We start from the raw sequence: 12,964 nt of genomic DNA on the forward strand, positions 1-12,964 counted from the left end.
TAACTGATTACCCTGGCTGCCCATGTGGCTCCGTAAAGGCTTTTGAGGATGGGAGATCATTAAGATACAGGTCACGTGACGGTAGGGAGGGCGGGATTTTTTAATCTTGTTTTTTGGGGATACAAAGATGGGTGTAAGTGATGAATATGCATACTAAAGTTATGGTAAGTATTACCTCATGAAAATTGGGTTTACTTTAAAAGCCTCAAATTATAACGATTATCATTATACTCAGATAGGGGTTGATTGACGAGGATTAATGTCCTTGTTCCGGTTATAAGCCAGCCTAGGACACTCTCCTTGATAGGGGTCAGAGTTCAGAAGATTAACTACCAAGAAACTGTGTTCATGTGACAACCCAGGCAAGCCAGGAAAACCACACTTTGTTTCGTTTGGAGACGTTAATCCCACTATTTAGCAACCTTGATATGTAAGGCAAAACATTCGTGACAGCGTTGGTGTGCAAACCTAATGATTTAAAATTACATTAATTTACTAATTTCATTGAAGATCAGACAAAGGGTACATACTTATATAATATCAAAATCTGTACATTTGAAAATTATATTTCTGTGTCTATCTGCGTTCAGAAAGCTGTTTTTCATTATATTCAATAACATCCCGAAGCATACGTATAGTAACGTTCACCTAACGTTTGAAAGCAAACGATTTCCTTAAAAGTATTGTTTCATTTCTGCATCTTACCAACTGTCATGTAGTGTGGAAAATTCCAATAGTGAATTTTGTACTCTATGCGCATATATAACTCCGGACCTGTTCTTTTGGTCAATGTTTTATAATTCATTTCAAGATTAACAGTAACAAATATGTAAATCAGACTTCACCCTGGTTTCCGGTTGTAAGTAGTCCTTCATAGGAATGGCACCAAAGGGAGGATCATGGGCTAGATCAGACCCCAGAAAAACTGAATTAAATATATGATGAGCAATTTAAATATGTAAATGAGATATTATCTCCAATTTTCACTATTCGCTCATTGTTTAACAATAGATGCTATAGGCGCTTATTTTACTTTTCTTAATTAAGAAAGTATAAGATTATTTTTTCTACAAGTTTCCTGCAATTTGTGCCTAAATACACACACACACACGTATTTGAAAAACAGTTTTTCTCGTTGTGATAATTGTTATAATGGAATGAGTTAGATTATAATTCTATGTTGTATATTGTTTCGGCATATTATCGTGATAACATATCCTATATAAGATAATACATTTTAAGGGATAGGAGATCTAACAATGCTATATAGTTTAAATTCAGCACGTATCTGAATATAGCTGTTAGATTGTCTGACATGTGTAAAAGAGCTTTCAGATACCCCTTTTCCTCGTGGAATCAATTGAAATCTACTTTTACCTGAAATGGTTTTACATGTACGTCTAACTGCAAAAAAAGCAAATACGTGTACTTGAGACATATTTAAAAATATAATCTTTTTAGTATAAAAAAGATAATCTGAATTGTATAAATTAAATATGTATTGTAAAAGGGAATGGTAGTAGAGATAATCAAACAGAAGATAATTAGGAGAATTAAGAAAATACTTTGCTCTATTTTAAAGGTACAATACCAAATAGACTGATTGATCAAGACAAGAGAGATGGAGGACGCCAAACCGGAATCAAGTTAATAATCATTTAGTAGAGTAAAGTTACCAAAAAATATTATTGAATTATTATACTTTTTCTTTTAATTTAAGTTTCCTGTGTTTTTCCCATATTTTGTGTAAACCGTTAGATATCAAATCTAAGTTTTGTGTGCTATTTAGAATTTGCTTCAACCTCTCGTATATACATATATCTTGCAAATTTTGTATACAAAATGCATAAATTTGGCATTGATCTTTTATGTCCTGAATGCTCTAAAATGTTAGCGTAAGTATTTTGCAATTCTGACAACCATCAGGGAGCTTTGTTACATCAGGTGTACCATTTTGACTTGTTTCTGATGCTGATGGTTCCTGCGGGGCGAGCTGAAATTTCTTCCAAAGAAACAGGTCTTCGGATTTTCCTTTGTCCCACTTTAACCGAACGATTGATTGCGTTCTCTAACACGTAATGACTAGTTATATCAATTAGTGGGTTTGACTAGAACCCTCACCTAGGTACCGCATTCATAGTATGTGTTTAGAAAAGCTCATATAAATAACGGTTTTTTCTTTTAATTCTTTGTTTTGTTTTGTTTGTTTGTTTGGGGTTTTTTGTCGTTGTTGAAAACGAATGTGTACGCAACTGCGTATTTGCGTATAGGCAGCTACGCGCCTGAATACGACTGCATTTCAATCAGGAATATAATTTTTTTTAATGTGTCATTTGAAAAGATGCATCCACTTATTCAGCTTGCATTCAATCTTAACTTTGTTCCGTTTTTAACTGCATATCTGCATTTTGCATTTACCGCTACATTGACCAATCACATACTTCATCTTGACCAGTAACGCCACCTGTCGCGTCATTTCCGGGGACAAAAGAATATTATAAGGCTATGCCGAAAAAAGTACTTTCCGCACATTCTAAAAAACGCGGCGGAATCACAATAAAAAAAGAACACTTCTAGGCCTATTCTTAAAAAAAATTAAATAAAAAACCAAAAAAACTAGAATTTCGAATCTGATCCTAAATACATGTGTATTGACGAAAACGATCGATTTGGTCTAAATAGAAAAGCACAATCATCTCTCTTGCTACATACTTATAAATTAACAAGAGGTTTCTGCCCAAAAGTACATCGATGTACATGCCCTCAGAAAAAAGAGGCCCAGCCCACATCCAGTAATATAACAAAAAAATGATAAACATCACAATTACATATTTGAAGACTCGGCTGATAATATAGCACCTACATGTATCCTTGCCTTTCTCTTTCAAAAATCTATCGACTCTGGCACTGGAAGTCAAGAAGATTTCAACTTAAGCTAAACAAAAGGGTTTTATTTCAACTTAATTCAAAAATATTTCAACTTAAGCTAAAAAAAAAGGTTTTATTTCAACTTAAGTCAAAAAGATCTCAACTGAAGCAAAAAGAAAGTTTATTTCATCTTAAGTCAAAATGATTTCGACTTACTAGGAAGCTAAAAGAGAATTGTTTTAATAGAGGAAGCTAAACTTGTTAAATAAATAGACAATCCGAAGCGATGCTTGGTGATTATAATAAACTGATACATGTAATTGAAATTGTCATCCCACATGAAATAGATCTGACATTTCATTATTTACCATGCTCACATTTTTGGTAAAAAAATCACAATTTGAAATAAAGTAAAAGGCATAAGCAAATAATCAATAACATTCAAACCGGTATAAATGCAGTTCCTTAAATGCCGATCTTCAGCACATTAATTTTATTCAGTAATTTCTCAATTCATTGCTTATTAACCCTATTCAACAATTTTTGTTCTTGCTTTACAGAAGCTGCCATTATACTGATACAGAAGAGAGTAACTATCCTGTGTATCCATCTCTTTATGAAAAAGAGTAAAACAAATAGATCTATTTTGTGCATAACTTTTTCTTTTATCAAAGATGACTGGTTTTATTGAGATTAACTTTACTTTACGTCTGGTGATATATCGATGACGAATTTCTCTTTGATCCTAAAATGTTCATCCCATCAGGACCTAATCCGTAAATACATGTACAACAGTATATATCAGGCAATTCTATCATAACAGTTCAATTTTTTAAGTTAACGAGAATACTGAGTATAAATAAGTAACAGATTTTTGCCACGAGCAAACGTAGAGAATTTGATGTCTGATATTGAAAACTACTTCATGTATCATTTAAGGGGGGAATTGTTTAACATTATAGCCGGATGACTCGGGAATAAAGAAGCTGAAAACAAACTGATCTTACAATGACAATGACAATTTGTTTATTCTTTTAAACAGTACAGCGTAGAGAATACGAATACAGACAAATGGATAACAATAAAACATGGTAAAACAGGAAGGACATCAGAATTGTGAATTAATTATAATTATATCAATAATGAATTTAGCCAATTAGATAAGTTCATTTTTAGTTACATAATTGAATAATGTATGAAATTTAAATGTATTTGGTCTTTCATAATAATATCTAGACATATATTTCCGTCTACTATTGAGTATAAGTTGCTGATCACAGTTAAAAACATATTGAAATTGGTCGCCTATTTCTCTTAAATTACATAAAGTACATATTCTATGTTCCCGTGGTATGTTAGACCATATACCACTTTCGATTGATATTTTGGTATTACCTACTCTAAATTTACAGTACGCTTTGGCTAATTTTGGAAGGAGTTCTAGTAAATAATTCTCTAAACAAAGTTCAGTCTTGTAAATTCTATAATTGATTCCTTTCGTGGAAGTAAAAATTTCATTTCTCCAGTTTGCTAAAAAAAAAATTGCCTTAAGTTTATAAAATATTGTACTCTTCAGCCAATTTATACCTGAAAACTCTTGGCTGTTAAATATATCTAATAATCTACATTCTTCAAACATATTTTTCACATGTCTCAACCAAGACGAGTTATAATATGACATAATCGTTAAGAGTTTGTTGGCTCAACTTATTCTGATTATTTTTTGTCAATATAACCCTAAATCCAATCATTCTGACATTAATATCAAGTGGTAACCGACCAAGTTATCCATATATCATAAAATTGGGCGTAGACGTTTTAACATTAAGAATATGTTTACAAAATTTTAGGTGCAAACGTTGAATAAGTTTATAGTTACTGAAACCCCAAACTTCACATCCATATAAAACAATAGGTTTGATAGCTTTATCAAATATATCAAGTTGACAATCTATAGACAAATTATGATCTCTACATTTAGCAATAGCACCATACATTGCTTAACTCCCTTTTTATATAGCTGTTTGATATTGAATTGTGTTAAACCAGTTTGGGTAAAAAAAAAAAACAAGATACTTAAATTCTTTGGTTATTTCTATAAGATTATTTTCACCTTATGTAAAATTCAAATATTTAGGAATTCTTTTCCTTCCAAAAATCATTACATTAGTTTTGCTGGTATTTACTTTAAGATGCCAAAGTTAAGAATATTTCAAAAATGTATTTAGCTGCTTTTGCAAATCATCAGCATTTTCTGATAGTAAAATAGTGTCGTCAGCATATAACATTACATACAGTTTCAAATATATATTTATTTTTTGTTCTAATTTGTCACTGATATAAGACGAACCTGTACAATCATGTGACTTAATAAAATCCTCTAAATCGTTAAGAAATAGTGAAAATAAAAACGGAGATAGGTTATCGCCCTGCCGGACACCGGAAGTACACAAAAATACATTTGAGAATACACCATCTTTACTTACTTTGGCCTTGATACCATTGTACATATTTTTAATAATCCGAAAACATTTCCCATCTATATTATTTATCAAAAGTTTATTCCAAAGACCAATTCACCATACACTATCAAATGCCTTTTCAAAATCTATAAAGGCGCAAAATAATTGGTTTTTTTAAATGTTTAGATAATAGCGAGAACATATGGTCAGTTGTGGAGTGGTTTCTTCGAAACCCTGCCTGATTTTCGAGAATGAGTTCAACATTATCAGCATATTTATTTAAACGTTCGTTTATTATAGCTATAAACAATTTACCGAAGCAACTAGTCAAAGTAATAGGTCGATAATTATGGGGATCATACAAACTACCATTTAAAAAAAAACAAAAAAAAAAACCGGGGATAATATTTCCCATAAGCCAGGATTCGGGCACATGACCAGTATTCATAATATAATTAAATAATTCTACATATAACGGCATCATTAAGTCAATAGTTGATTTGATATACACATTACATAGCATATCGTCACCAACAGCCTTATTATTTTTAAGCATTTTGACACAATTCATTATTTCATTCCGTAGTATTGGTTCATTGATAAAACCATTACCTGCAAGTGTAGCTAGCTCAGTGAGCTCATTGATAGTCAACACGTGATTATCTTCGCCTTCAAAATTTTTGTTAAAACATGTCTTAAAAAAGTTGAAGAGATCTTCAATATCAGCTTTACAACTACTTTTTTTGGAGCAACCTTTATTAATTATTACCAAACTTTTTATACAATCGCTTTGCATTTCTGTAGAGAGCAAACTGACACTCTCTAGTAAACCACGGTTTTTTTAATTTAAATGCATGTTTATTTGGTTTAGTGTATATAGTTCCAAATGCATGTTTGGCACCATTTATGAAAAGATTGCAAATATCATCTACTATAGAGTCGATAAAATCATTGTTATCGTCAACAGTTATATGATTGTGTAATTTATTTACAAGATTATTTATACAATAGCTTTGTTCAATTAGAAAATTTACCAAAACGTCTTTCTGATCATCATTCCACTTTCTGGGTTTGCATGTATTATATACAACATCCGTATCAAAGTTGCACACAATAGTAGGCCTATATGTATCGGAGAATGTACATCAGATAGTAGGGGAGAAAACTCGTTAATAGTAAATTCATCCACAATACTAAATGTATCAATATTACCTATACAGTAATCAATTACACTTACATTTTGCATGTCGTATTACCTATACCATTATCATCTCCCATTCGGCCATTGAGTATAAATATATTACAATGTTTACATAGCTTAATTAACCGCTTCCCATAATCATTACATAAAATATCTTTTGATGACCTTGTTCTGGGTACATTAATATCAATTAGATTATCAACATCTGAAAAATAGCAATAGTCACCACTGTCGGCTACAAAGAAATCGCATACGGATACAGGTCCGTGTTGCTAACAAGTATGTATGTTTAAATATATTTCATTCAAACATACAATTTATTGTGTCATATATATTGTATTAATGTTTTGATTTTAATTGATTAAACATCATTTTCACTGTGATATGTAAATGTAAATCGTTTACAGTATATATGTGAGATATCAGCCCCTTTCCCAAAACAGATGATAGCCTTATCTGTGATGAGTCCATCCCCCAACCCATCTTCCTACAATTAGTCCCCATTGTTCTACCCCTCTAACAATACCATGAACACTACCTGTACCCTGTGTCAGCAGAGGATATAATGGGGTATAACCATTGATGCGAATGGTTCTGGTAAGCCTGCACAGGTGCTATTGTATCTGAATCACTGAAGCATAACGTTACAATACACAGCTGATTGGCTTTTCAAGGTCAAAATAGGTGATTCCATGTCATAAGGGGTAGACAGTTATGCATTTAATCAAAACAACATATTTTTAGCTGAAGTTAAATTCTTTTTACATTATGATGTCTGGTTTGTTTTTCTTTTCGGCTTAAGCTGAAATCTTTTTAACTTAAGTTGAAATCTTTTTAACTTAAGTCAAAAAACTATTTGACTTAAGCTACATAGGTATTAAATATCAAAACGGCTTGCCATAGAATATAACACTTTGTATATCCTTTCTTCATGAAAGGTGACAAACACAATTGACACTATTAACAACCGTTTAATTTCTCTTACCTGTATCTTGTACAATATTAGCCCGAGTTTCCTCTGGCCCTGTCACCATGTCTGGTAGTAGGCTACAGACATGGTGACAGGGCCAAAGGAAACTCGGGCTAATTTACAGCATCCTGTGCCAGGCTCCTCTGCCTTACCTACCTATAATTAGCATTTAACACCACTCATATATTATATCTACCTGTGGATGTTTTTCAAAAAAGTATATTTTTTTCGAATCATCAAAAAATAATCATTTTTCAATATACATTTTTCTTCACCATAAACACATTCAATAAATATAGTTTATATGCTGATTTTCTTTAATTACAAGAAGAGGTAAAAACCCCATCAGTTATACATTTTAAGGTAAAGAACAATTAATAATTTTCTTATGCAACAGGAAACACTTTTAAAAATGCTGATCAAAATGTATCCCTAAATTTTGTTTTTAAACAATATTGCAAAAAAAAAACCCATGTTAGCGCGAACTGTAAACAAACTTTGGCTTAAGACCCACATGATCCACATGTGTATATATTTGTTAGCAGGTAACTTTATAAAAGAAAATTATGAAATTACAAATACGAGTGTTGTATAATTCAAGTGTTGTATGACAAGTACAGCTCCAGATACATGAACATGTATTTGTGTCATATAAAGCTTAAAAATGTTGCCCTCCCCAAGTTTGCCAGTATATATTTCATAACAAAAATTACATTAATTGTTCCCTCAGACCATTATCTCATTCTGTGTTACCTGTAACTGATACATCTACCTGGAATCGGATCCAATATGTTAGATCTTCAAAGTATTAGATACCTGCACACGGGTACATGTACAGAAATTTAAACTATTTCAGTAAAGGAAGATGGAAGGTGTATTACAAGTAACATATACCTTTTATAAACTTAAAAAGTTTGAAATGTAGAACTGTTATGATCGCTTAATTACCAGTACATTCAAAGAATCTCTTTCTTTACATGTTAAATCAATGTTTAATTAATTTCTGTATGTGTTCAGGTTTCTGCCTTTAAAGATGCTACTTCTCCGAAAGAGTGTAATAAATTGTTATTATTTTGACAATAAATGGAATTTAGTTAATGTATTTATGCCTAATTAAGACCTACAAATAAAAAGAAATAATTTTATAACATCAAAAATTGTCGTAATGAAGCCAAAAAGCTACGAACTTTTGAACATTATAATCTACTTTGCATACACTTGACCTTAATCGCAGTGCATTCTGGGAGAGATTTACATACAGAAGAAAACACACATGGTGGACTTATCTTTATTCAGCTGGCCATGGGAGAACTATATATTGCCGGTTGCCTATCATAACTACAAATTTTAATTGCGATGTTTAAATGCAAGCAGAAGATTAAAACTAAATAAACATTTTAATATTATCCGTTGCGAAAAATCACGATCCCGTGCATGATGTCGCCCACGAACCGAAACGCTTTCTTAGCGTTATCCCCTTCGGCCCCATTTCGCTGGATCGATACAGGTGTGATTTATCAACAGGTTTACGCTGATGAACTATAAATAGTGAATCTGCAATCACTACATATCACAAAAGAAATTTTAACCATTGATTCAATCGCATCATATGCTTACAGTTTTCAGTAAAGCTGACAACAGACCAACCGTTACACTACGTACGTGTGTACGTTACACATTTGCATTGCCTCTTCAACAAAAACTCTCCGATTCCGTTGTCGTTTATAATTTCACCTGTTTGTGCAGTCTCCGATTGAAATCCTTCCCTTTCTTCGTTCTCTTTTCATAATCTAGTGTATGCTTCCTTCTTTCTGGAGATGTTAGGCTAACACATGTTACCTTCCTCGCTTCGCCATTTGGTTCCTACTCGTTTGTGTTTGTGTTTGTGTTTTCGGCGCATGCGCAATCAGTATTTCATTCAATATGGAGGCGGAGCGAAATGGAATTTCTTCGGGACGCAAATAATTATTACATGTATATATTTTTTTTATTTTTAAAATAAATAAGAAGTGGAAACTTTCCTTTCCGATGCTGGTAATATTGTTCAGTGTGTAACTTTTATTGCGGAAGAAAAATACAAACGACTCTTTTCGTGTTTTTAAGTGATAAAAAATACTATCTGTCGAAGGTGTAGCACCTTTAAGCATTGGATGTATACACATAGAATGTACAGCATATTTTATGGGCTGAACAAGGTTTTAATAAGCATAATATGACATCGAAAATGAAATTATGAATATGCTGCTTAATTTAATTTGAAATTAAACTACAATATATATTAAATGTATCAAATTGAAAATGTTCATTAAGTAACGATAATTGTTTTCAAATGTTTTATTGTATACTTTCATGTGATGAAAACAAAATTACTGGAATTAATCATGTGTAATTCATAACTGATTATTCAATACAGAATATAAAGTACCAAAAGATAAATGAAAGTTGGCTTTAACAATTTAGCTTATTCATTAGAATTTATAAAGTAACTTAGTTATAGTGTATAATTAACAAGAATAGGCAGGTTGAAATATAACATCAAACTAAACGTCCAAAACCTTTTAATAACTCTTTGAATATAACTGCTAGATAGCCTTATATAGAGTAAAGGTAAAAATCACAGGTAGCCTTGGGTACTGCCCATTACCTGTATGGGGGTTTTGCTGTTCATCACCTCAAATGTTCATTCTCACTTAGCCAACATTCTGAAATTTACCTGTATTACCTGGTCAACATGTCAACTGTTACAACTGAGTGAAATTCAGCAAAAGTCTGTTCTCATTTTCCATGATAGAAAACATATGAAAATGATAATAGGACTTAGAAAATAAAAGATTCAAATGAATTGATGTGGTCGCTTTATCATAATAAATCTTACATGTTTGCAGTGGATACCTAAAATATATCCAATTTTACCAAATCCACATACACTTGTATGTAAATTGTTCTTTCAGTAAGAGATGTTGAATAGTGATATTAATCTTTCTTTTTTTTTCTTTTTTTTTGACAAAATGACGGATTCAGAAAAGAAACCAAATACAATGTATTCCGTGCATACCAGTAATTATAACATACATAATCTCCAATTAGTTGTTTCTTAATTATCATATTGCTTATATAGCTTGTTTATAGAATTGATAGATATAATAAGATATCGGTTGTATCAATTACTTTCAATGTTGTTTTATCTTTCGAAAGCCTGTTTGTGAAATAATGGTAAATGTGTAACTGTTTTCCTAATATACTAGTGTTGTTATCATTTCATATCAATAAAAAAAATGGACGTGATGAAGGAAGACATCATAGCTTGGATTGGTGTCACCCTTTCTTGTTGGCTTGGGTGGGTTGGAATTACAAAGAATGCATGACAGGTCTGGTGTTAAACTCTAAATTTTATCATTCTCATTACATGAAGGCAAATGCACAGGTTACCGTTAACTTCACAGAAAATGGAAGAGGTGGACACTATCTCCTTTATGTAGGCTTCAAGTTTTCCATCCGGACCAGACGTAATGACATAATTTATTGGAGATGTGTACAAAGACAGTGCCCGGCCACAATTACAACACTCAACAACATTCCTGTTAACTTCGAAAATAACCATAACCATCCTGGAAATACTATCAAATTAGCAGCTGATGTGTTTCTTAATGACGTAAAGCAACGTTGCCGTGAAGAAGTCTCTGCTATACCAACTATCTTTGATGAGGTAATAGAAAAAACTCTATGATAGAGACTTTGATGATGATGTTGGTGAGATGATTCCTACATTTGAGAGTTGTAGAGCATCCCTCTACAGAGCCCGTTCCAAGACTTTGCCAAAACTTCCTTCTACGCAACAAGAAGTGGACGGAACCGCTAGCAGGAAAGAGATTTCTAATCTGTGATGATACTGACAATAATGGTCACCGAATCATGAATTTTGCTACTGATGACAGTCTGAGAAATTTGTGTGATTATTCCATTGTGTTTGGAGTTTTTAGCCAGTTATATTCGCTTCACGGATGTGTTGAAGTAACTGTGCTCCCCTTGGTGTTTTCTCTACTATGAAACAAGACAGAACAGACGTACAGGATACTTTACTTAGATAGTCTGTGGCTGAGAGGAACTTAGTTTTTGCTCAAAAGACAGTCATGTTGGATTCTGAGATAGCAGCGAGGAATGCCGTGGAAACGGTGACTGTAAAAGCATGCTTTTTCCATTATACACAGTGGATCTTGAGGAAAGTACAAGGATGTGGGCTGGCTGGACGCTACGGACAGGATGATGAACTAAAATCTCGAGTTAGACGTGTAGCTGTGCTACCATTGGTGTCCCTTGGTAAAGTGGAGGATGTGGGCTGGCTGGACGCTGCAGACAGGATGATGAACTAAAATCTCGAGTTAGACGTGTAGCTGTGCTACCATTGGTGCCCCTTGATCAAGTGGAGGATGTGTGGTTTTCTGCCCTTGACGACAACGAAGACATTAGCCCTGAAACTACCCGATTTAAGGAATTTGTTACGGAAACTTGGGTTGAGGGACAGCACATAGCTTTGTGGAACCACTACGACGATGATGGCCCACGAACAACAACTAATGTTGAGGGATGGCACAGTAAGGTCAACAAGCTCTGTCAGCATGCGCACCCAAACATCTTTGATGGTGTTCAACTGCTGAAGTAGATTCAAGCTACCGATGAAGCGAAGATGATCCAGCTTTCGACAGGAAGTAAACAAAGACCAAGGAAGAGGAAATACCGCCACATTGACTCTCGCTTAAGTCACCTGAAGGACCGGTACAGAAATGGACAAAATGATGTACTTACTTATGCTGATGCTGCATATCATTTACTGCATTCACAGTGAAAGAACTAGTTACAGTAACTATGCTGCACACGAAAAGCGAGTGCATCCATGTACTGTTTAATATGCATCGTGAAAACAATATTCTAGTGCCGAGTTAAATTAGTTCAACTCTTCTTATATATGTTATTTTTAGTGTTTAGTTATATATTAATAATTGAAATAATTGAAAAATAGTGGCTTCTATTCTTAACTGATGAGATGATAAACGAAACTTTGATATAAGCCGAGAATAAATATCTGGAATTGATTTTGTTAGATAATACTGTAGAGTAAAAGAGTCTAACAAGAATTTATACAGATAACATTTTGATGAATTTTCAGTAAATTCATTCCTTAATTGAATAAAATTATCGGTTAGGCGTTGTTTGAAAAGATGCAAAAATACTTTTTCGTTATTAACGCTTTGATTTAACCAAACATCACCAAAGCCAGTAGACATCAGTAAGTTTTTAACCTGGCATCGCCAATTACAGTTTCTGTGATTACATACAATCATATCGTCATACACCGACTTTGATATACAATTAGTAGTCTTAGTTAACTTCAACCAGTATTTAATAATTCGGCATTTCCCAGTAATTTGCAGAGGTAAACGACCAAGCTCAGAGTATAACATAAAA

General features: G+C 32.9%; 1 pseudogene; it reads left to right on the forward strand.

Annotated features, from left to right (window-relative positions):
* Positions 1 to 11,256: 11,256 nt before the first annotated feature.
* LOC117317421 lies at positions 11,257 to 12,344 on the forward strand (annotated as a pseudogene).
* The last annotated feature ends 620 nt before the right edge of the window (positions 12,345 to 12,964 follow it).

This window comes from Pecten maximus, chromosome 19 (assembly GCF_902652985.1).
Source record: "Pecten maximus chromosome 19, xPecMax1.1, whole genome shotgun sequence".
Lineage (NCBI taxonomy): Eukaryota > Metazoa > Mollusca > Bivalvia > Pectinida > Pectinidae > Pecten > Pecten maximus.